This window comes from Lathyrus oleraceus, chromosome 4 (assembly GCF_024323335.1).
Source record: "Lathyrus oleraceus cultivar Zhongwan6 chromosome 4, CAAS_Psat_ZW6_1.0, whole genome shotgun sequence".
NCBI classification, from domain to species: Eukaryota; Viridiplantae; Streptophyta; class Magnoliopsida; order Fabales; family Fabaceae; genus Lathyrus; species Lathyrus oleraceus.
The window spans coordinates 145304666-145312972 of NC_066582.1; the positions used below are offsets into that span (position 1 = coordinate 145304666).

The following is an 8307-nucleotide window of genomic DNA, read 5'->3' on the forward strand; positions in this document are numbered from 1 at the left end:
TAGTATATTAAATATTAATAGTTGAAATATAAAATAGTTAAAATATTGTGAGAAATATGTATTTCAAATATTACAAGTTAAAATATTCATAATTGAAATATTAAATAGTATATTATATAATTTTTTGAGAAATTAATATCTCAAATACTATTATTTTCATTATCAATTAATAATAAAATAGTATATTAAATATTGGTAATGCTAACTTGTGCCCCTAAGGGAACTAGTTAAGAACTAAAGAAAGAAGTATTGTCTTGGAAATTATGCACTAATTATAATAAAAGTATAAAATTAATTATTTTCATTGTTATTTCCAATATATATTTGTGATGCATATTACAAACAACTTAGATAATTGGGCTAGTGGATTGAGAGTACTTTGTTATGGATTATTTGAGCAAAATAGATTTTTTTGCCTTTTAAGATTCACGACCTAGACAAAAAATTATGGTTTTTTTAATTTTAAATACAAAAATACAAATTTATTCTATCAAAATAATAATTATTAAAATGCACATAAAAATAAATGAAAAAACCAAACAAAAAACTTAAACTATAGCAACACGTATGTTGAAAGGTGACAATATTATTCTATTTTATTATTGATTAATCCTTAGGACAAATATTTCAACACTAAAATGTGTTTAATGCAAAATTTACTTCACGTGTATGACTACGGGCAAACAGCTAAACATGTACAACGATGTTGATATGAAGAAAGATCTTGACAAGAACATCCATGAACCATAGCGCTTGCTCCAAGTGCGGCGTTGAGGTCTTCACCGCAGTTGCGAGAATTGCTGCATTTACCCGACAAATCCAAATGTCTTGGACAAAAAGTGATATCTACATGTTTGACACAAACATAAATATGTATGAAATCGTCATTTAGAATTAGAACATATTTGTATTATGTTATGATAGATGTACCTGCAATAGGAATACGAGATCCGAAGGTAGAGGTCAAGAGAACAAACAAGGCTACGACCATTAGAAGAATGCTTCCAGACTTCATCATGATATATTCTTCTTTATAAAACAATATTTTCAAATGAAAATCTTAAATTATTGAGACAAGGTAAATAAAGAGGACACCTATATATACACATCACAAGCATTGGTTAATTCAGTAATGTAATCATTTAAGGTAAAATTATTTGTATATATTTAAACAAAAAATGGATACCCTCAATTACTTAAAAACTTTCCTATAAATTTTAATAATAAATATAATTTATTTCCACTTATGTTTCAATAATATATATATATATATATATATATATATATATATATATATATATATATATATATATATATATATATATATAATTTCTTTATTGATTAAATACTATTAATAACTAATGAGTTATTTATTTAAAAAAGAAGTATATTGATAACAAAATATATTCTTCAATTTAAAAATCTTGAATGTCTATATTTGATATTTATTCCATCTTTTGAGGAAAAATAAACACAAGTTTAATATGTTTACTATAAATTAGGTAAACAGTTATTCAATTATTTATTAATATTTTTTCTTTTTATACTTTATACATTTAAATATTATTGTTTGGGTCTTGGAAAATAATAAGATAAAGACTTAAATAGTCTTTTGGTAACTATAAGTTAGAATGTTTTTCAATTTGGTCCTAGTATTTTATTTTTGTCTGAGTGCTTATATGTTAAATTTTGTTTGGTTTTAGTCTTTAAAGTCACTTTTCCGTTAAAAAAAAGTTGATGTGGCAAAAGTCGTTTATGTGGCAGATTTTTTGTTTTAATTATTTATTTTTAATGAAATCCACATAGAATAATAATTATTATTTAATTATTTGAGGATCAAATTAGAAAAGTAAAAAGTTTCAAAAATTGATCCCATAAGGATTTCAAACCCTATACTTACTATTTAGATAGAGGGCAAATCTCCACCAATCAATTTTTATTCTTTGTGTAACATTTAAAGTATTTAATATTTCAAATAATTTTATTTGAAATTAGTTGCTTAAATATTTTCAAATTTTAATATTTAATATCTCAACTATTAATATTAAATTATTTAGTTTATTAAATAATAAGTATAAAAAATTATTAAGTTATATAATTTTTCAACAAATAATATACAAATTATTTATTTTATTAAATAATAAATTTATAAAAATTTTAAGTTATTTAATTTTTCAAGTATTAATATTTAAATGATTTATTTTATTAAAAAATAATTTTATAAAATATTTCAATTATTTAATATTTCAACTATTAATATTTAAATTATTTAGTTTATTAAATAAAAAGCTTATAAAGTATTTTAATTATTTAATATTTCAACTATTAATATTTAAATTATTTAGTTTATTAAATAAAAAGCTTATAAAGTTTTTCAATTATTTAATATTTCAACTATTAATATTTAAATTATTTAGTTTATTAAATCATAAGTTTCTAAAATATTTCAATTATTTAATACTTCAACTATTAATCAGTTTATTAAGTATTTAATCAATATTTAATGATATTATGATAAATATGTATTAAATAGTTGAATTGTTGAATAAATTAATAATAAAATAGTATATATAATATTTATAATTGAATTATTAAATAGTATATTATTAATGTGATGAGAAATGCGTATTTCAAATATTACTATTTTATCTATCAGTTAACAATAAAATAGTTTATTAAATATTAATAATTTAAATATTAAATAGTATATTGAATATTAATAGTTGAAATATAAAATAGTTAAAATATTGTGAGAAATATGTATTTCAAATATTACTAGTTAAAATATTCATAATTGAAATTTTAAATAGTATATTTATTAATTTTTTGAGAAATACATATCTCAAATATTATTATTTTAATTATCAATTAATAATAAAATGTATATTAAATATTGGTAATGCTAACTTGTGCTCTATGGGCACTAGTTAAGAACTAAATAAAGAAGTATTGTCTTGGAAATTATGCACTAATTATAATAAAAGTATAAAATTAATTATTTTCATTGTTATTTCCAATATATATTTGTGATGCATATTACAAACAACTCGAAGAGTTGGGCTAGTAGATAGAGAGTACTTTGTTATAGATTATTTGAGCAAAATAGATTTTTTGCCTTTTAAGATTCACGACCTAGACAAAAAATAATGGTTTGTTTAATTTTAAATACAAAAATACAAATTTATTCTATCAAAATAATAATTATTAAAATGCACATGAAGATAAATGAAAAAACCAAACAAAAAACTTAAACTATAGCAACACGTATGTTGAAAGGTGACAATATTATTCTATTTCATTATTGATTAATCGTTAGGACAAATATTTCAACACTAAAATGTGTTTATTGGAAAATTAGGATCAAGTGCATGACTACTGGGAAACAGTTAAACATGTACAACGCTGCTGATTTGAAGAAATATCTTGACAACTACATCCATGAACCATAGCGCTTGAGTTCTTCACCGCAGTTGCGAGAATTGCAGCATTTTCCCGGGACAAAAAGTTATATCTATGTGTTTGATACAAACATAAATATGTATGAAATCGTCATTTAGAATTAGAACATATTTGTATTATGTTATGATAGATGTATCTGCAATAGGAATACGAGATCCGAACGTAGAGGTCAAGAGAACAAACAAGGCTACCACCATTAGAAGAATGCTTCCAGACTTCATCATGATATATTCTTCTTTATAAAACAATATTTTCAAATGAAGATCTTAAATTATTGGGACAATGTAAATAAAGAGGACACGGATATATACACACTAGATGGATCACTAACATTGGTTAATTCAGTAAAAAAATGGATACCCTCGATTACTTTAAAACTTTCCTATAAATTTTAATAATAAATATAATTTATTTTTACTTATGTTTCAATAATATATATATATATATATATATATATATATATATATATATATATATATATATATATATATATATATATATATATATATATATATATATATATATATATATATATAATTTCTTTATTGATTAAATACTAATAATAACTAACGAGTTATTTATTTAAAAAAGAAGTATATTGATAACAAAATATATTCTTCAATTTAAAAATCTTGAATAACTATATTTGATATTTATTCTATCTTTTTCAGAAAAATAAAGACAAGTTTAATATGTTTACTATCAATCAGGTAAACGGTTATTCACATTATTTATTAATATTTTTTCTTGTTATACTTTATACATTTAAATATTTTAGTTTAGGTCTTGGAAAATAATACAATAAAGACTTAAATACTCTTTTGGTACCTGTAAGTTAAAGTGTTCTTCAATTTGGTCTCAGTATGTTTTTTTTTGTCTGAGACCTTATATGTTAAGTTTTGTTTGGTTTTAGTGTTTGACATCATTTTTCCATTATAAAAAAGCTGATGTGGCAAAAGTCGCTTACATGGCAGATTTTTTGTTTTATTTTTAATAAATTCCACGTAGAATAATAATAATTATTTAATTATTTGAGTATTAAATTAGAAAAGCAAAAACTTTCAAAAATTGATCCCATAAGGGTTTCAAACCCTAGACTTATTATTTAGATAGAGGGAAAATTCTTTATATATATTACGTACTTGATGCATGAATAATTTTATTTGAAATTAATAATATAGTGAGAAATATGTATTTCAAATATTACTATTTTATCTATCAGTTAATAATAAAATAGTATATTAAATATTAATAATTGAAATATTAAATAGTCAATAAATATTGATTGTTGAAATAAAAATACTTAAAATATTGATAGAAATACGTATTTCAAATATTACTAGTTAAAATATTAATAATTGAAATATTAAATAGTATATTTAATAATATTGTGAGGAATATGTATCTCAAATATTATTATTTTGATTATCAATTAATAATAAAATAATATATTAAATATTGGTAACGTTAACTTGTGTCCTAAGGGCACTAGTTAAGAACTAAATAAGGAAGTATTATCTTGAAAATTATGCACAAATGATAATAAAATAGTCATTAAATATTAGGGGCACAAATGAGTTTCTTAACTTTTGTCTTAGGGACACAAATTAGCATTACCCATTAAATATTAATTAAAATATTAAATAGTCATTAAATATTAATAGTTGAAATATAAAATGGTTAAAATATTTAATAAATTATTTTGGTAATACTAAAATGCTTAAGTAATATATATTTGTGTTGCAGTATTACAAACAATTTGGTTAGTTGGCCTAGTGGATAAGAATACTTTGTCAATCCAAAGGTTATGGATTATTTAACCAAAATTGCATTTGTTGCCTTTTAAGATTTAAGACACAAACAAAAAAAAGCTGACGTGGAAATACTGATCCATAACATTAGACAACACATCAATGATAACTCACAATGCAAAATTTAATACTTGAATTTATATGTCTATTTTAATTATTTAGTAGCTTAATTGATTGCATTTTGATGTTTTAGGGTAGTATATAAAGAGCACAGTAAGTGCTCTTTCTTGTTAGTTTTTATGTATTTGTTGAATGTGTAGAGTTAATTGCTGACAAAGTCATGCACGATAGTTATGGTATAGCACCCTAGCCCCAATTGAAAGAAGGAAGTTGGAAGCAATGAAAGATAAAGGAATATGTAGTCCACTCTGAAGTTACAAAAAAATACATGAGCGCATCGCACGCTCGAAGATACAACAGAGTCGTCATCAAACTTTATTTATTCCCGAAGGAAAGGAAAAACATCGATAAAATTTGGGGAAAGAGAAAAGGGCAAGTAAGTCAGTTATACAAGGGGAATATATTAGCATCTCACATATCCATTGTACTCAATGGAAACCATTTTGATTGTTCTTTTCTCGAATGGATGTTATTACTTAAAGATTACTTGCGAAAGAGGAAAAAGGTTAAATACTTAGGGTGCTCGCTGAGGATTAGGATCCTCATGCTTACGTATCTTTATAAAGAAATAAGGAATTCATAGCTCTGTAGTTCATGGAACTAATTGTGGGAGATTAAAGAAGTTGTGATTGAGGTATGGTTTGAACAAAATGATAATGTTGTTTAAACCCATAAGGTAGGTATATCTTAATCGAAGAGAAAATGTGGCATATGGCAAAAAATAAAGGGTTTTTGCCTAATCATGAGGACTTCAAGGGAAGGTAAAACAAAAGGAAATGTTTTCCTAACAATCAAGATAAACAAAAAGGCTCTTGGTTCAGAGGTAGGTATTGGTTATTGCCCCAAAGGTATGTACGGAATCCAAAGAAAGATTGTATTTGGTTCAAAGAGACAATATATCACTGAGGTAAATGATTTTTGGTATTGAAGATATTGATTGTTGAATGATGAAAGGTGGATGAAATGAATAATAATTAATATGTATTGTGAATGAAAGAAGAATTAATAATTAATATGCTCGCAAAGGATTTGAATCCTCGTCCCTGCATATCCTTATTGTGCAATGAGGAAATCAGAGCTCTGTAGTTTATAGAGCTAATGCGGAACAAAGAACGAAAGAGTTGATTAGGTTGCCGAAAGATGAAGAAAACTGCTTGAATAACAAGAGTGTGGCATTAATCAATAGATGGTAATTAGCCAAAGTGACAAAAGAGGGTGCTTCCCTAAACAGAGATAACTTATAAGGCAAAAGAGATAGAAAGGGTTCATCTAAGCACGAGAGGGATGATAAGATGAACATGAATGAGAGATAGGCATGTGTCAAAGGATTTAGTAGATCAAAGCAACTTTGATCAACTCAATCAATAGGGATAAAATCAGTTGATTAATCTTGCACAAGGAACTAGTGATCTAAAACCCTAATGATTAATCAAATAAACTAATCCTAATTCTTAAAATTAGCCTAGGACTAGGGGAACATGGAAATGTTAGCAATTAACTACAAAATCAATCTTAAAAAGATCAATATTCTAATTAACATAACTAATTGTAATAAAATCAATTAATTCTAGAAACTAAGAAACACTTAACACTATTATTTCCTAATGTAAGAATTAAAATTTGGTTTATATTCTAATCATTTCTATCAAAAAAATAATTTCAAAAATATAATAAAAAGAATGAAAAAAGAAAAAAAGAAAAAAAATAAAGGATGGGGTTCAGGTCTGGTTAAGGGTGTGAATAACAAACTGAATGGGCCAGGGGCGCAGAAAGGCCCAATGGCCTATGTCATATGAGAAAGGGGTGTATGACCATTATTTGGTGTATATTGAGTAGAATGTATAGGCTTAAGGGTTTGGTTGAGCCCAAAAATCAACTGAGTGAGAAACAGGGGTCAAATTCAATTAATATGCATGTGTATCACGCGTTCCATGTTCATGTATTCAACTCAAGTTCAAACTTCTCTAACGAGAGCCTTTGCACGCCAGAGCTCACCACTAGAGGCGGTGGAGCATCAAACACACAAAAAAGTACATCATTCCAATCAAGTCTATGAGCTTTGTCCATATCTTATATCAACTTCAACAGATTCAACATAAACTCTCCAAACCGAGCCAAATTCAATAAGAACCCTAACAAAAGAAATTCAAATTATATGCTTAATCGGAGGAATCAAAGTCCCTAAGGTTATGACTTTGATTCCTCGGCCTCTCCCCTACATGATGGTAACAAGAAATGCATTTGAAGGAGACAAATCGAGACTTACCTTCCAGAGGTGAGCTCGGAGAACTGCGCAGATATTGATGAAGTTGATTGCAGGAATGACTTCTTCTTCTCCTTTCTACTCTTGTTTCACTTCTACTTCTTCTTCCTTCTTGGTGTTTGATGCGTGAGAGTGAAAGAGAGAGCTTCTGAAAAGCTTGATTTTTGAGAGAATGAGAGAGTATTGCTTTGAGTGTGTGTGTGAGAATTGAGAGGATGATAATTGAAGCTGGATGAGGGAGAGTGATGCAGTAGTGAGAATGAGAGTTTGATGTAGAGAGAGGGAATCGAGAGTGTTTTGAATTCGATAAGTGTGAAGTTGTGAAATGAGTGAAAATGATGATCTACCCTTGAAGATGGAGGATCATCAAATTATATAGCATTTTCAGTTAACTAATATTAACTCTGTTAAATCCTCTTAGCTCAAAATCAATTAGCCGCTAGAAGTCTGTTAATTAAACTGTTAAGAGTTAGTTATTAGAGTTATTTAGTTTAGTTAGGATCTGAAGTGTTAGTTAGAGGAATTTTCTGTTAGATAAAACATGTTATTCATATTGTCTGTTATGTTGTTAGTTTGTTTCGAAAATGCCCTGATGTTAGCTTGTGTGATTTGAATTTAGAACAAACTGTTAGTTCAGTTAGTAATGTGGGATTG

At 25.7% G+C, this 8307-nt stretch overlaps 1 long non-coding RNA gene across 1 annotated transcript; it reads right to left on the minus strand.

Moving 5' to 3' along the window:
• Window positions 1-673: 673 nt before the first annotated feature.
• On the minus strand, window positions 674-7784 carry LOC127074164 (uncharacterized). Its single transcript, XR_007785935.1, has 3 exons — window positions 7657-7784; window positions 931-1029; window positions 674-846 (listed from the first exon to the last, which is right to left on the minus strand). It is a non-coding gene; the product is annotated as an uncharacterized LOC127074164 (long non-coding RNA).
• Window positions 7785-8307: the final 523 nt, after the last annotated feature.